At 43.5% G+C, this 15,494-nt stretch overlaps 1 protein-coding gene across 4 annotated transcripts in view; it reads right to left on the minus strand.

Moving 5' to 3' along the window:
• Nucleotides 1-15,494, minus strand: part of LOC128687825 (zinc finger protein 271-like) — a 64,852-nt gene that overhangs the window by 25,412 nt on the left and 23,946 nt on the right. Inside the window, exon 2 of one of the 4 annotated variants that reach the window (XM_070080930.1) lies at nucleotides 5,997-6,273. The exons of the other annotated variants lie outside the window; for them this stretch is intronic. The gene's annotated coding sequence lies outside the window, so the exon portion shown is untranslated. The remainder of the gene's footprint in view (nucleotides 1-5,996; nucleotides 6,274-15,494) is intronic. 4 annotated transcript variants of the gene reach the window in all.

The following is a 15,494-nucleotide window of genomic DNA, read 5'->3' on the forward strand; positions in this document are numbered from 1 at the left end:
ACAGGAAAGAGTAAGGTTATGAGGATAACAAAAAGATTAGGTGATGAAAGATTGAATATCAGATTGGAGGGAGAGAGTATGGAGGAGGTGAACGTATTCAGATATTTGGGAGTGGACGTGTCAGCGGATGGGTCTATGAAAGATGAGGTGAATCATAGAATTGATGAGGGAAAAAGAGTGAGTGGTGCACTTAGGAGTCTGTGGAGACAAAGAACTTTGTCCTTGGAGGCAAAGAGGGGAATGTATGAGAGTATAGTTTTACCAACGCTCTTATATGGGAGTGAAGCGTGGGTGATGAATGTTGCAGCGAGGAGAGGGCTGGAGGCAGTGGAGATGTCGTGTCTGAGGGCAATGTGTGGTGTGAATATAATGCAGAGAATTCGTAGTTTGGAAGTTAGGAGGAGGTGCGGGATTACCAAAACTGTTGTCCAGAGGGCTGAGGAAGGGTTGTTGAGGTGGTTCGGACATGTAGAGAGAATGGAGCGAAACAGAATGACTTCAAGAGTGTATCAGTCTGTAGTGGAAGGAAGGCGGGGTAGGGGTCGGCCTAGGAAGGGTTGGAGGGAGGGGGTAAAGGAGGTTTTGTGTGCGAGGGGCTTGGACTTCCAGCAGGCATGCGTGAGCGTGTTTGATAGGAGTGAATGGAGACAAATGGTTTTTAATACTTGACGTGCTGTTGAAGTGTGAGCAAAGTAACATTTATGAAGGGATTCAGGGAAACCGGCAGACCGGACTTGAGTCCTGGAGATGGGAAGTACAGTGCCTGCACTCTGAAGGAGGGGTGTTAATGTTGCAATTTAAAAACTGTAGTGTAAAGCACCCTTCTGGCAAGACAGTGATGGAGTGAATGATGGTGAAAGTTTTTCTTTTTCGGGCCACCCTGCCTTGGTGGGAATCGGCCGGTGTGATAATAAAAAAAAAAAAAATATAAGTGAACAGTATTTAGATAAGGCTAAAGAGGTTTTTGTGGCATTTATGGATTTGGAAAAGGCATATGACAGGGTAGATAGGGGGGCACTGTGGCAGATGTTGCAGGTGTATGGTGTAGGAGGTAGGTTACTGAAAGCAGTGAAGAGTTTTTACAAGGATAGTGAGGCTCAAGTTTGAGTATGTAGGAAAGAGGGAGATTATTTCCCAGTAAAAGTAGGCCTTAGACATGGATGTGTGATGTCACCATGGTTGTTTAATATATTTATAGATGGGGTTGTAAGAGAAGTAAATGCGAGGGTCTTGGCAAGAGGCGTGGAGTTAACAGATAATGAATCACACATAAAGTGGGAGTTGTCACAGTTGCTCTTTGCTGATGACACTGTGCTCTTGGGAGATTCTGAAGAGAAGTTGCAGAGGTTGGTGGATGAATTTGGTAGGGTATGCAAAGGAAGAAAATTAAAAGTGAATACAGGAAAGAGTAAGGTTATGAGGATAACAAAAAGATTAGGTGATGAAAGATTGGATATCAGATTGGAGGGAGAGAGTATGGAGGAGGTGAATGTATTCAGATATCTGGGAGTGGACGTGTCAGCGGATGGGTCTATGAAAGATGAGGTGAATCATAGAATTGATGAGGGGAAAAGGGTTAGCGGTGCACTTAGGAGTCTGTGGAGACAAAGAACTTTGCCCTTGGAGGCAAAGAGGGGAATGTATGAGAGTATAGTTTTACCAACACTCTATGGGTGTGAAGCATGGGTGATGAATGTTGCAGCGAGGAGAAGGCTGGAGGCAGTGGAGATGTCATGTCTGAGGACAATGTGCGGTGTGAATATAAAGCAGAGAATTCGTAGTTTGGAAGTTAGGAGGACGTGTGGGATTACCAAAACTGTTGTCCAGAGGGCTGAGGAAGGGTTGTTGACGTGGTCCGGACATGTAGAGAGAATGGAGTGAAACAGAATGACTTCAAGAGTGTATCAGTCTGAAGTGGAAGGAAGGCAGGGTAGGGGTTGGCCTAGGAAAGGTTGGAGGGAGGGGGTAAAGGAGGTTTTGTGTGCAAGGGGCTTTGGACTTCCAGCGGGCATGCGTGAGCGTGTTTGATAGGAGTGAATGGAGACAAATGGTTTTTAATACTTGACGTGCTGTTGGAGTGTGAGCAAAGTAACATTTATGAAGGGATTCAGGGAAACCGGCAGGCTGGACTTGAGTCCTGGAGATGGGAAGTACAGTGCCTGCACTCTGAAGGAGGGGTGTTAATGTTGCAGTTTAAAAACTGTAGTGTATAGCACCCTTCTGGCAAGACAGTGATGGAGTGAATGATGGTGAAAGTTTTTCTTTTTCGGGCCACCCTGCCTTGGTGGGAATCGGCCAGTGTGTTAATAAAATAAATAAATAATAATAATACAGTCAAATTATGAACTAAACCGAAGTCATACAATACTGCTGACAAAGATGCACTAAGTATCAATGAACAAAGGTAAGGATGAATGAAGAGCAGGGTGAGTGAAGTGTAGGGTGAGTGAAGTGTAGGGAGAGCAAAGAGAAGGGTGAATGAAGAGTAGGCAGAGTGAAGAGTAGGGTAAGTGTAAAGAAGGGTGAGTGAAGTGTAGGGTGAGTGAAGAGTAGGGTGAGTGAAGAGCTGGGTGAATGAAGAGTAGGGTGAGTGAAGAGTAGGGTGAATGAAGAGTAGTGTGAGTGAAGAGTAGGGTGAGTGAAGAGTAGGGTGAGTGAAGAGTAGGGTGAGTGAAGAGTAGGGTGAGTGAAGTGTAGAGTCAGTGAAAAGTAGGGTAAGTGAAGAGTATGGTGAATGAAGAGCAGGGTGAGTGAAGAGTAGGGTGAACGAAGAGTAAGGTGAGTGAAGTGTAGGGTGAGTAAAGTGTAGGGTGAGTGAAGAGTAGGGGGAGTGAAGATTAGGGTGATCGAAGTGTAGGGTGAACGAAGAGTAGGATGATTGAAGTGTAGGGTGAGTGAAGTGCATGGTGAGTGAAGTGTAGGGTGAGTGAATTGTAGGGTGAGAAGTGTAGGGTAAGTGAAGAGTAAGGTGAGTGAAGAGTAGGGTGAGTGAAAAGTAGGGTGAGTGAAGAGTAGGGTGAATGCAGAGTAGGCAGAGAAGAGTAGGGTGAATGCAGTGTAGAAAGATTGAAGAGAATGGTGAGTGAAGTGTAGGGTGATTGAAGAGTAGGGTGAGTGAAGTGTATGGTGAGCCAAGTGTATGGTGAGTCAAGTGTAGGGTGAGTGAAGAGTAGGGTAAGTGAAGAGTAGGGTGAGTGAAGTGTAAAGTGAGTGAAGTGTAGGGTGAGTGAAGAGTAGGGTGAGTGAAGAGTAGGGTGAGTGAAGTGTAGGGTGAGTGAAGTGTAGGGTGAGTGAAGTGTAGGGAGAGTGAAGAGTAGGGTGAGTGAAGAGTAGGGTGAGTGAAGTGTAGAGTGAAGTGTAGGGTGAGTGAAGAGTAGGGAGAGTGAATTGTAGGGTGAAAAGTGTAGGGTGAGTGAAGAGTAGGGAGAGTGAAGAGTAGGGTGAGTGAAGTGTAGGGTGAGTGAAGTGCAGGGAGAGCGAAGATTAGGGTGAGGAGTAGGGTGAGTGAAGTGTAGTGTGAGAGGAGTAGGGTGAGTGAAGTGAATGGTGAGTGAATAGTAGGGCGAGTAAAGTGCGGGGAGAGTGAAGAGTAGGGCGAGTGAGGAGTAGGGCGAGTGAGGAGTAGGGCGAGTGAGGAGTAGGGCGAGTGAGGAGTAGGGCGAGTGAGGAGTAGGGCGAGTGAGGAGTAGGGCGAGTGAGGAGTAGGGCGAGTGAAGTGAATGGTGAGAGAATAGTAGGGTGAGTGAAGTGAATGGTGAGTGAATAGTAGGGCGAGTAAAGTGCGGGGAGAGTGAAGAGTAGGGCGAGTGAGGAGTAGGGCGAGTGAGGAGTAGGGCGAGTGAGGAGTAGGGCGAGTGAGGAGTAGGGCGAGTGAGGAGTAGGGCGAGTGAAGTGAATGGTGAGAGAATAGTAGGGTGAGTGAAGTGAATGGTGAGTGAATAGTAGGGTGAGTGAAGTGTAGGGTGAGTGAAGTGCAGGGTGAGTGAAGAGTAATGAGAGTGATAAGTCTGGTGAGTGAAGAGTAGGGTGAATGACTAGTAAGGAGAGTGAAGTGTAGGGTGAGTGAAGAGTAGGGTGAGTGAAGAGTAGGGTGAGTGAAGAGTAGGGTGAGACAAGAGTAGGTTGAGTAAAGAGTAGGGTGAGTGAAGAGTAGGGTGAATGAAGAGTAAGGAGAGTGAAGTGTAGGGTGAGTGAAGAGTAGGGCGAGAGAAGAGTAGGTTGAGTGAAGAGTAGGGTGAGTGAAGAGAAGGGTAAGTGTAGAGTAGGGTAAGTGTGGAGTAGGGCGAGAGAGGAGTAGGGCGAGTGAAGTGAATGGTGAGTGAATAGTAGGGTGAGTGAAGTGAATGGTGAGTGAATAGTAGGGTGAGTGAAGAGTAGGGTGAGTGAAGAGTAGGGTGAGAGAAGAGTAGGTTGAGTGAAGAGTAGGGTGAGTGAAGAGCAGGGTGAATGAAGAGTAAGGAGAGTGAAGTGTAGGGTGAGTGAAGAGTAGGGTGAGAGAAGAGTAGGTTGAGTGAAGAGTAGGGTGAGTGAAGAGAAGAGTGAGTGAAGAGTAGGCTGAGTGAAGATAAGGCTGAGTGAAGATAAGGGTGAGTGAAGAGTAGGGTGAGTGAAGAGTAGGGTGAGTGAAGAGTAGGGTGAGTGAAGAGTAGGGTGAGTGAAGTGTAGGGTTAGTGAAGAGTAGGGTGAGTGAAGAGCAGAGTTAAAAGTAGGGTGAGTGAAGTGTAGGGTGAGTGAAGAGTAGGGTGAGTGTTAAGCTTGATGAGTGAAAAGAAGGGTGAGTGAAGAGTAGGGTGAGGTAAGGGTAGGGTGAGGTAAGAGTAGGGCGAGTGAAGTGTAGCATGAGTGAAGAGTATGGTGAGTGAAGATGAAGGTGAGTGAAGTGTAGGGTGAGAAAACAGTAAGTTGAGTGAATTGTAGGGTGAGTGAAGTTTAGAGTGAGTGAACTGTAGGTTGAGTGAAGTGTAGGGTGAGTGAAGTGTAGGGTGAGTGAAGTGTACAGTGGTTGAGGAGAAGGTTGAGTGAAGTGAATAGTGAGTGAAGTGTAGGGTGAATGAAAAGCAGGGCGAGTGAAGTGCAGGGTGAGTGAAGTGTAGTGTGAGTGATGTGTAGGGTGAGTGAAGTGTAGTGTGAGTGTAGTGTAGGGTGAGTGAAGTGCAGGGTGAGTGAAGAATAGGGCAAGTGAAATGTGTGAGTGAAGAGAAGGGTGTGTGAATTGTAGGGTGAGTGAAGTGTAGGGTAAGTGAGGTGTAGGGTGAGTGAAGAATAGGGTGAGTGAAATGTAGTGTGAGTGAAGAGTAGGGTGAGTGAAGTGTAGGATGAGTGAATTGTAGGGCGAGAAGTGTAGGGTGAGTGAATTGTAGGGTGAGTGAATTGTAGGGTGAGTGAAGAGTAGGGTGAGAAGTGTAGGGTGAGAAGTGTAGGGTGAGTGAAGTTCAGGGTGAGATAAGAGTAACGAGAGCGTTAAGTTTGGTGAGTGAAGAGTGAGTGAAGAGTAGGGTGAGTGAAGAGTAGGGTGAGTGAAGTGTAGGGTGAGGAATGAGTAGGGTGAGTGATGTGTAGGGTGAGTGATGTGTAGGGTGAGTGAAGTGTAGTGTGAGTGTAGTGTAGGGTGAGTGAAGTGTAGGGAAAGTGAAGTGTAGGGAGAGTGAAGTGCATAGTGAGTGATGTGTAGGGAGAGTAAAGAGTAGGGAGAGTAAAGAGTAGGGAGAGTGAAGAGTAGGGTGAGTGAAGAGTAGGGTGAGTGAAGTGTAGGGAAAGTGAAGCATAGGGTGAGTGAAGAGTAGGGTGAGTGAAGAATAGGGTGAGTGAAGTGTAAGGTGAGTGAAGAGTAGGGTGAGTGAAGAGTAGGGTGAGTGAAGAGTAGGGAGAGTGAAAAATAGAGTGTACAAGAGTTGGGTGTACAAGACTAGTGTGTGCCAGCGTAGTGTATGCCAAGCAGTCAGGCACTGGTGATCCTGTCACTCCTGTCTGTGTTCCACCTACAACTTACGGCTTACAAGATAGTGTCCAGTTGCCTCAAATGTCCGAGGATGCTCTGACTACCTAGAGTGCTGAGCCTATCCCTGCAATGTCTGCTAGTTCAAGTAGTAGTTTCTCCACAGGGGACGCCTTGTCGGAAAACGATTACTTGCAACTAGTAATGCCATCTCTTGTTGATGTCACATGCTGTCTGCAGGAAGACGTTTCTGTCGCAGTTAGTGCCCTCACTAAAGTGTCTGTTGTTGTTGTTCCTAGTGTTCCAGATGGTGATAACGTCTTAGTTGACAGTGATTCCTGCAAAGTAAAGGATTTATTTGTTGAGCCATCCTTACACGTTGTAAGAGATAGTAAAATCCATTTCTTCCTTGCTAACACTTCTGGTCACAGTGTTCGTCTCAGAGCAAATACTAGTCTTGTTGACCTTGTTCACTATCCTTACCTTGTTCAGGTATAGGATGAGTTGTCACCTGACCAGTGGGTCGATGCTATTTCTACTGGGGAGACCTCATCCACTCAACTGGATCAATCCATTCCAACAGTTGAGGAGAAAGACTTAGCTCCCACTGACTTCCCAGATGAGGTCAAGCGTTTGTTGACTCTGTTGAACAAACGCCGTAAAGCAATTGCCTTACCAGGTGAGAAGATGGATATAACTAACTTACTGTCCCATCGTATCCCACTTGAACCTTGCACCAGACCTATCTGTATACCTCCATACAGAATGCCTCATTCACAAGTTGCTGTCGCAGAAGAATTGATCAATCAGATGCTTGATGATGGAGTTATTGCACCTAACAATTTACCCTGGAATGCGCTCTTGATTCTAGTACCTAAAAAGGATGGTACTTGGTGCCCAGTGATTGACCTTAGGAAGTTAAATGCGAAAACTATTCCAGATCGATTCCTACTTCCTGTACTTGGTGATTTTTTACGTAACATTGGAGATAACGAAGTCTTTTTGACCCTGGACTTGTTACAAGGGTTTTGGCAAGTCCCTCTTCACAAGGACAGCCAAGAGCTAACCCCATTCTCCACTTTTATAGGTCATTATCGCTCCCTCCGTATGGCCTTCAGGTTACAATCTTTCCCTATCACATTCTCGAGGCTCATGATTAATATCTTTAGAGGCCTCATAGGTGTACTTAGATGACGTCTGAAGACGTGGATATGCACTTGAAAAGGCTTGATGTAGTACTTGGTAAGCTTGAAGAAGCAAATTTAAAGATCAAACTGTCTAAATGTCAATTTTTCATATTAGAAATCAAGTTTCTTGGTTACGTAGTCACTCCTAGAGGGGTTATGACTGACCAAAGTAAAGTAACTGCAGTATTAACCCTTTCAGGGTCGAAAGGCCCTCTCCTAAACTTGTTCTCAGGGTCAAAAACCTTTCAGAAAAAAAAAATTATTTTTCTTATGAAAGATAGAGAATCTTTTCCCAATCATAATGACACCAAAAGTATGAAATCTGATGGAAAACTTACGGAATTATGCTCTTGCGAAGTTAGCTGTCTCAACGATGTTCACGCATCGGCGATTTCGCCCACATTGAGCCCTATTTTCGGCCAATTCCAGTGTACTAGTCGACAAAAATCATAACTATTTCACTACAACTTCATTTTTTCCTATCGAATGAGTACAAGAAACCCCCCATTTATCGATTTAAACTATCCAATTAAGTGGTCAGAAATTAGCAATTTTGCCAATTTCACACAAATTTCAAAAGATGCCAATTTCCAAATAGAGTCCAGAATAAACAAGACAGACATTTCTGGCACTAAAATAACATTTCCTCTGTTCATTAGTCATGTCCCCAGGCCCCTCTTACATTTCTTTTGCTTTCCACTTTGAATTTTTATTCTCACAAAAAATAGAAGATTTACTGTTATGCAGACTACTGCATTAGTGTAGAAATGGTATAAATAATATTAGCGGACTTGTGAAAGAATATTAAACTCACCAGTTGACGTGTATTGGACACATGGCATAATTTGTTTACTTTTGAACTTTGGTAAAACTCGAACATTTATGCTAGTTTGAGCTCAATTTCAAGGTACTTTTCATTGTGAAACCAAACAAAATCATCTCAATTTCTGTAATATGTCTTCCATTCTATAAAATGAAACCAAGAAAACTAGAATACAGCCATAAATACCATACGAAAATACAGTGCAAAGTCGCTGTTTTAAACTCAAAACATGGTGAAAGCTTTTTTTTTTTCTCATTATGCACTGTGTGCTGCAGGATTTTTTATACTGTGCACACTGACCACATAGGCCCATTCTTTCATATGTAGGCCTACCAGCTTTCTCTCGCTAGATGTGAAGGCGCTAGAATTTAGGTGTACTAGTACGTCAATAACCCTGGTGCATAAGCCGTACTAGTACGTCGGAAACCCTGAAAGGGTTAAATTTTCCATCTCCCAAAACTGCTGATGCCATAAGATCCTTTGTGGGCTTAGCAGGTTTTTACAGATCTTTCATTGCCATTTTTTCTTCCATAGCAGCTCCTCTGGGTTGCTTAAGAAAGATGGTCCTTTTGTTTGGACATTCCGTGAAGAAAGAGCATTCCAAACTCTCTAAGAAAAGCTAACATCTGCTCCAATTTTGAAATTTCCAGTTTTCTAATAGAAGATCCGACAACTGCTGCTAGATCAATTGGCATAGGTGCCGTACTAGCTCAGAAGACTGATGGCAAGTACAACACAGTTGCATTTGCTAGCCGAGTCCTTACAAAGGATGAACGTAATTATAGAGTAACTGAACAAGAAGCTTTAGCAATAGTATGGTCTTTAAAGCACTTCCGAGACATTATTTATCAGTACATACTCTGTTCATGTCTTGACAGATCATGCTCAACTGATACCTTTATTCCAGAACAAACAACCCACTGGGAGGTTAGCCAGATGGACCTTGACTATCCAACAGTTCAATCCTACCTTTGAACACTTACATGGCAAGTCAAATGTAGTTGCAGATGCTTTATCGCGACATGTTAGCATAGTAACTGCAGACCCTCCATTTACTGCCAAGGACATAAAGAATGCTCAAAGAACAGATCCCACGTGGCCTGGTGTGATTCGATTCCTGCTCCAGATCTTATCCTGACTGTGAAGCCACCAGCACCCATCAGCGACTTTGTCATGAACCAAGAATTACTGTATCGAACAGCTGAGTTGGGTACTCCTAGCAGATGGGTATACCAGTTAGTAATTCCACAGTTACTAGTGAATGTGAAGCAAGCCAGATTGAAATACTTTTGGCCTTGTATAGCAACTGATATTTCTGAGTACGTTAAGAAATGTAGTGTCTGCATGCAACATAAAGGCAATGTTAATGGTCCTAATCCAATCCAGGTGTATCCAACTACTAGCAAACCTTGGGAAAGAGTTGCACTAGATCTGTTAACTAATTTCCAATGTTCCCTCCAGGGCAACAAACATCTGTGTGTTATGGTAGATCATTTCACCAAATATTGTGAGTTAGTTCCTATTGCAGATAAGACTGCTGAGACAGTAGCTAAAGCATTTAAAGAATGCATTATCTGCAGGCTTACCACCCCTAAGTCCCTAGTAACAGATAATGGAGGCGAATTCTCTAATGAGATTCTTGAAAATTTGTGTACCTTGTACAATATCTCTAAGTCTACCATTGTTCCTCACCATCCTGCCAGCAATGGGTTAGCGGAATGAACCAACAAGAAAGTACTTGATGTCTTGCGAGCCACTATCAATCCCAACAGTGAAACTTGGGATGAAGTTATTCCTGATGTGCAGTGTGCCATAAATTCTGCTTACAATGTTTCTATAGGTGACACTCTACATTATGCATTGTACGGTGTAGATAAGCATTTTCCTTATGAGTTGTTATATTCTAGCCTGAAACCAAATTACAACCCTGATGATTTCATAGCAACCCATACCAGCTTAGCTCAAAGTGATTTTAGAAGAATCCGTGAAACACTTCATAAATCAACAGCAGAATTTACAAGAGTCACTAAAACTAGAGCAAAGTCAACTAAAATTAAAGTAGGTTCGAGAGTTATGCTGACTAACTTTAACAAAACATCTGCAATGCCTAAGCTTGATCAGAAGTTTGTTGGTCCTTATCGAGTAGCTGAGCATATCAATGGTAATAAGTATATATAAGGTTAGAGAAATTAGTACTGGTCAGTATAAAGAATCGCATTAAGATCATATGAAATAAGTATGCGATGATAATGATATTCCTACCCAGACTAATGTGACAGACTATGGCAATCCTGACTCTACTCTCTACCTCTGATACTCAGTCAAATGATCAACCTGAATGTCATTATTCCCTATGTGCATGACAGGTATTGAGAAATCCTCAAGTATCATTTGTAAATACCAATTCAGATCTGCCTCAACCACAGCATGAGTTAGTCAGTACAACAGAATTTGATCCTCCCAGAGATGATACCCATTCTGCATATGTAAGTCTCACCCTAGCAGAGTTGGGGTTAAATGTAAATAACCTGTATAGATGAATAATATAGTTTACAATATATTTCTATTGTCTGCTACAATATCAACTTATTAACATTCAAGAATTTCTTTTTTTGTTCACTTTCTCTCCAAATTCTGAGATTTAACAGTCTAGATTTGAGTGCACCAAGTCTGCCTTTTCTGTTAAACACTTCTTTCTTTGTACATATTCCTTCCTCAATATCCGTAGATCACATTAATACAGATCGATCGATCAAATTTTTTTTATTATCACTTCTATTGTGTTCTCCCAATGTTAAGCCTCATTTTTTGAATTGCAATATATCATACATTGTAATGCATTACAACAAGTTCAATTACAACACGTTCCATTGCAATAAGTTCCATTACTGTAAGTTACGCTAGATTCCGTTCCAATTTTCTCCTTATGTATGTTATAATGTTCATTTGTTGTGTACTTTGACATTGTATAGAATCAGCCCCTAGCTCTACGCCTGTCGCCTCCAGTTTGTATTAGCTGTATGCCGGGATGCCACATGTCAGCATTGCCAAGCTCTCGGTAGTATCACTTACAAGTAACCAGTTACCAGTGTCAATAGTAATGACTCGTAATAACAGTCTGTGTGAATCAATGATTGTTATTCACTGTTACAGCTGACCTAGCATGATTTAAATGCTGGTCATCCCCTAGGCACCATTGTGAGTTAGTTCGAGCGAGACGTTAGATAGATTAGATTTTGCCACCAAAGTGGCTAGTTTATTGTGCACCCCATATCCATCCTGTGGACGGTAGCGCGAGAGCATATGTATACACAAAAGGCCTAGGAACTAGGCCCCAAAGGGTTAACAGGAATACATATGGATTTATATCTACATATCTATAGTTCACTTATCTGTTACAAGCAAATTTAGGAAATTTGCTTAGTATATCTGGTATCTTATTTTCATTAATAAGATATCTTGACATGTCACATAGGTTATTATACTGTCTGTCTCTGTATTCCTCAATAAGTGGACAATTAAGCACATAGTGTTCAAGAGAGTGACCATATGCCTGATCACTTAATTTACATTTAGTTTGATCATCATCTGTGTGTCTCCCAAACTGCCAGAAGTACTTGTAACCAAGCCTAAGCCTGGCCACTACAACATCAGTCAGTCTGTTCACATTGCAAGTTGCTCCATAAACATACTTATCTACGTTCATGTTATCATAGTGGGTTATAGATCTACTCAGACTTCTAACTGCATTCCTATAACAATCATTTTCATTATTTACTTCTCTCCTAATATTATTCCTAATGCTAGACACAGTTATACCAAAGTTATATTCTACATTCTCCTTCTCGATACTCTTCTTGGCTAACATATCAACTTTATCATGAAGGAGTAATCCAATGTGTGATGGGATCCATAGCAATTGTACATTAATTCCTTTGTCCCTAATTTTTGAGTATCTATACCTGGCTTCCCCAATGAGCATGTTGTTGGAGTCATTATATGAGCCAAGAGCCTTCAATGATGACATAGAATCAGTAATGATGATAGAGTCAAGCTCAGTGTCATAGGTTAGCTTTAGCGCCATTAGGATTGCAAACAATTCAGTTTGCAGTGTAGATGCCCAGTTGTTAATTCTTATGCCTAACTCAACAAATTTATTATCGTTCTTAACTAGGGAGGTGGCAACAAGAGCAGATGCAGCCCTGCCAGAAGACTCCTGTTTAGATCCATCAGTGTATATAACTTGTGATAACTTGTTACTACCAGCTAGGTGAGAAATTTCTTCTTGAGCAGTTGCTCTAACAAGAGATTTAAGGAAGGGATTACTAGCAATGAGCTTCTTGGGAGGGACTTGTAGGTATGTGATATTAAATGAACACATCTTCCATGGAGGGGTGAAATGCTCTTGTTGCCTACAGTGATACAGTTCATGCAGGTTATAAAACTTAATGCAATTGCACGTTTTCACAATCCATTTAGATCTGTGTGTATTTACCTCTAGACACTTGGTAAGATTCACTGTGACAGTGTCTGGTTCGTTTCTCAACATTCTAATACCGAGTACAGTGTTAATTTCAACAATCCTATCACTGATACTAGAAATACCAAGCTCCTTCCTCATGTTAAGAACTTTTGTAGATCTGGGACAGCCAAGAATAATCCTGAGAGCTTCATTTTGCATTAACTCCAAGGGTCGGAGAGAACTTTCTCTAGCTAATATCAACATGGGAGCAGCATAATCAATTAAGGACCTAACATAGGCTATGTACATCATTCTCACGATTCTCACATTAGCACCATAGTTGGGATTGTAGCCAGCAACAGCTTTGAGAGCATTTAGCCTAGCTTTACATGGCATAAGAAGATGAATACCATTCTTAACGAAGTTCAAGCAATTTGTAATCGACTAGGCCTCATAATATCTTCCTCTAAAACTAAGATATTAACAAGCAAACGACATCCCCCACCCATCTATTTGCAGGGTGAAATCATTAGCTACGTTAAAACTTACAGATATCTTGGTGTAGATGTACCCTTTAACAAATCCACTATACCACAACTAAGCGAGACGTTAGGAGAGTCGGCAGGTCAGGTTTTGGTGCTTCCCATGTATTCCGTGTAATGTATATACTTACATCCTACATTACAACCCCCCACGTGACAGGGTGAGTGAAGAATAGGGTGAATGAAGAGTAGGGAGAGTGAAGAGTGGGATGAGTGAAGAGTAGGGTGAGTGAAGAGTAGGATGAGTGAAGAGTAGGGTGAGCAAAGAGTAGAGCGAATAAAGAGTAGGGAGAGTGAAGAGTAGGGAGAGTGAAGAGTAGGGAGAGTGAAGAGTAGGGTGAGTGAAGAGTACAGAGAGTGAAGAGTAGGGTGAGTGAAGAGTAAGGAGAGTGAAGAGTAGGGTGAGTGAGGAGTAGAGTGAGTGAAGAGCACAGAGAGTGAAGAGTAGGGAGAGTGAAGAGTAGGGTGAGTGAAGAGTAGGGAGAGTGAAGAGTAGGGAGAGTGAAGAGTAGGGAGAGTGAAGAGTAGGGTGAGTGAAGAGTAGGGTGAGTGAAGAGTAGGGTGAGTGAAGAGTAGGGTGAGTGAAGAGTAGGGAGAGTGAAGAGTAGGGAGAGTGAAGAGTTAGGGAGAGTGAAGAGTAGGGTGAGTGAAGAGTAGGGTGAGTGAAGAGTAGGGTGAGTGAAGAGTAGGGTGAGTGAAGAGTAGGGAGAGTGAAGAGTAGGGTGAGTGAAGAGTAGGGAGAGTGAAGAGTAGGGAGAGTGAAGAGTAGGGAGAGTGAAAAGTAGGGAGAGTGAAAAGTAGGGAGAGTGAAGAGTACAGAGAGTGAAGAGTAGGGTGAGTGAAGAGTAGGGAGAATGAAGAGTAGGGAGAGTGAGAGTACAGAGAGTGAAGAGTAGAGTGAGTGAAGAGTAAGGAGAGTGAAGAGTAAGGAGAGTGAAGAGTAGGGTGAGTGAAGAGTAGGGTGAGTGAAGAGTAAGGAGAGTGAAGAGTGAGGAGTGAAGAGTAGGGTGTGTGAAGAGTAGAGTGAGTGAAGAGCAGGGAGAGTGAAGAGTAGGGTGAGTGAAGAGTAGGGTGAGTGAAGAGTAGGGTGAGTAAAGAGTAGGGTGAGTGAAGAGTAGGGAGAATGAAGAGTAGGGAGAGTGAAGAGTACAGAGAGTGAAGAGTAGAGTGAGTGAAGAGCAGGGAGAGTGAAGAGTAGGGTGAGTGAAGAGTAGGGTGAGTGAAGAACAGGGAGAGTGAAGAGTAGGGTGAGTGAAGAGTTGGGAGAGTGAAGAGTAGGGAGAGTGAAGAGTAGGGAGAGTGAAGAGTAGGGTGAGTGAAGAGTAGGGAGAGTGAAGAGTAGGGAGAGTGAAGAGTAGGGTGAGTGAAGAGTAGGGAGAGTGAAGAGTAGGGAGAGTGAAGAGTAGGGAGAGTGAAGAGTAGGGTGAGTGAAGAGTAGGGAGAGTGAAGAGTAGGGAGAGTGAAGAGTAGGGAGAGTGAAGAGTAGGGAGAGTGAAGAGTAGGGTGAGTGAAGAGTAGGGTGAGTGAAGAGTAGGGTGAGTGAAGAGTAGGGTGAGTGAAGAGTAGGGTGAGTGAAGAGTAGGGAGAGTGAAGAGTAGGGAGAGTGAAGAGTAGGGTGAGTGAAGAGTAGGGAGAGTGAAGAGTAGGGAGAGTGAAGAGTAGGGAGAGTGAAGAGTAGAGTGAGTGATGAGCAGGGAGAGTGAAGAGTAGGGTGAGTGAAGAGTAGGGTGAGTGAAGAGTAGGGAGAGTGAAGAGTAGAGTGAGTGAAGAGCAGGGAGAGTGAAGAGTAGGGAGAGTGAAGAGTAGGGTGAGTGAAGAGTAGGGTGAGTGAAGAGTAGGGAGAGTGAAGAGTAGGGAGAGTGAAGAGTAGGGAGAGTGAAGAGTGGGATGAGTGAAGAGTAGGGTGAGTGAAGAGTAGGATGAGTGAAGAGTAGGGTGAGCAAAGAGTAGAGCGAATAAAGAGTAGGGAGAGTGAAGAGTAGGGAGAGTGAAGAGTAGGGAGAGTGAAGAGTAGGGTGAGTGAAGAGTACAGAGAGTGAAGAGTAGGGTGAGTGAAGAGTAAGGAGAGTGAAGAGTAGGGTGAGTGAGGAGTAGAGTGAGTGAAGAGCACGGAGAGTGAAGAGTAGGGAGAGTGAAGAGTAGGGTGAGTGAAGAGTAGGGAGAGTGAAGAGTAGGGAGAGTGAAGAGTAGGGAGAGTGAAGAGTAGGGTGAGTGAAGAGTAGGGTGAGTGAAGAGTAGGGTGAGTGAAGAGTAGGGTGAGTGAAGAGTAGGGAGAGTGAAGAGTAGGGAGAGTGAAGAGTTAGGGAGAGTGAAGAGTAGGGTGAGTGAAGAGTAGGGTGAGTGAAGAGTAGGGTGAGTGAAGAGTAGGGTGAGTGAAGAGTAGGGAGAGTGAAGAGTAGGGTGAGTGAAGAGTAGGGAGAGTGAAGAGTAGGGAGAGTGAAGAGTAGGGAGAGTGAAAAGTAGGGAGAGTGAAAAGTAGGGAGAGTGAAGAGTACAGAGAGTGAAGAGTAGGGTGAGTGAAGAGTAGGGAGAATGAAGAGTAGGG

The sequence above is a fragment of the Cherax quadricarinatus genome, chromosome 1 (assembly GCF_038502225.1).
Source record: "Cherax quadricarinatus isolate ZL_2023a chromosome 1, ASM3850222v1, whole genome shotgun sequence".
In the NCBI taxonomy this organism is placed as follows: domain Eukaryota; kingdom Metazoa; phylum Arthropoda; class Malacostraca; order Decapoda; family Parastacidae; genus Cherax; species Cherax quadricarinatus.